Source organism: Dama dama, chromosome 5 (genome assembly GCF_033118175.1).
Source record: "Dama dama isolate Ldn47 chromosome 5, ASM3311817v1, whole genome shotgun sequence".
In the NCBI taxonomy this organism is placed as follows: Eukaryota; Metazoa; Chordata; class Mammalia; order Artiodactyla; family Cervidae; genus Dama; species Dama dama.
Window position 1 is genome coordinate 1,649,997 of NC_083685.1, and position 1,696 is coordinate 1,651,692.

Below are 1,696 nucleotides of genomic sequence, written 5' to 3' on the forward strand. Positions count from 1 at the left end.
GAAGATCCCCTGGAGGAGGAAATGGCAACCCACTCCAGTATTCTTGCCTGGAGAATCCCATGGACAGAGGAGCCTGGAGGGCTACAGTCCATGGAGCACCACATAGTCTGACATCATCTATCGACTAAACAGCAACCACCACAGGGAACTAGATCCTGCTGGCCACAAGCCGCAGCTAAGAGTTCAGGTGCTGCAACTAAAGACAGCCCGAGCTGCCACCTAAGACCCGGGGCAGCCAAATAAATAAGTCGTGGTTTGTTTGTTTTTTAATCTGCTGTATTTACCAAATCTGTCCCTACCTGAAACCACTGAGGAAAGGTACCAGGTCTTACTGATCTGCGCAACGCCCTTATCTAGGAGTCTTACACATTGCCAGCCCTCAAAGGTTGCATTCTTGAAAGGCGTCTCCATCAGATACTGGAAATTGTCCATGAAAGTGAAGTCGCTCAGTCGCGTCCGACTCTTTGCGACCCCATGGACTGTAGCCCACCAGGCTCCTTTGTCCATGGGATTCTCCGGGCAAGAATACTGGAGTGGGTTGCACATTTCCTTCTCCAGGGAATCTTCCTGACCCAGGGATCGAACCCAGGTCTCCCGCATTGCAGGCAGGCACTTTAACCTCTGAGGCACCAGGGAAGCCCAGAAATTGCCCGTGAACAGGCATCAAATCAAACGTCCCACACCTGCCCTAGGGGCTTCTGCAGCGTCCCTCCAGCCCTGCCCCACGGCGCCCGCTCTGGGCCCCCCACAGCGTTCTCCCCATCTCCTTTGACAACCCAACGAGGATTCCGTCCGCATCTGGGGTGGCCAGGCCTGCGGGTGGCTGACCAGACCGTCCCTTCAGGCGCCTGCCCCATCGGGCTGCACTGCCCGGCTCTCTGGTGGGCCGGACTCAGGGGCTCCTCACGTTCTGGGGGACTCACCCTGGCCTCTGGGAGGCAGTCCAGACCCCACTCCCCACCTCACCCAGGGAGCCCATGGGGACACCCACCCGCCCGCCCCTCGCCGACCGCATCCGCTCCGTGGTTATTGGCCACCCTACGGCGCAAGGGTCCCTTTGTGGGGGAGCGCGGCCTGCCCCCCTCCCCCCAACTCTAGAAACCAGGCCTCGGAGGGCGGCGGCGCGGCCTCCGACCTGGGCTCCCCTTCTCCGGTACACTCAGTCCGTGTCCAGAGCGCTGGGCCGGAGTCCGAAGGCGCGGCAGGAAGGTCCATTCACCTCAGGCGGCAGGCCGAGCCGCAGCCCGGCAGGCCGTGTCCTGGCCACCCTCGCCACCTCTCCGCGTCCTGAATACTCTGGGCGAGAACCCGAGGCGAGAAGAGTGAGAGGCCCGGGTACCCGCTCGAGGGCCTCCGACAGAGGCTGCCTGGCCGTCGCGCATGAAGTCGCCTCGCTGAGGCGCCAGTCTCGCGTGGATCTAGTCTCCCGCGGAGGGTGCGTGGCCGGCACGTGCCAAAGGAGGCGTGACGGGCGAGGGGCGGTGCCACGCGCGACGCCCTAGGCGCTGATTGGCTGCGCCCAGCAGGGGCGTGAGGAGAGGGGGCGGGGTCCCACAGGAGTCCTCCGCGGGCGGAGGGCGCCGGGGTAGAGGGCAGGGCGCTTGCGCGAGCCTGGCCACTGCCTCCTCCTGCTCCTCCTCCCAGGGGCAAAGGGCAGCAGGCAGTCTAGGTCTGGACAAACGTGTGGACTTCTGCC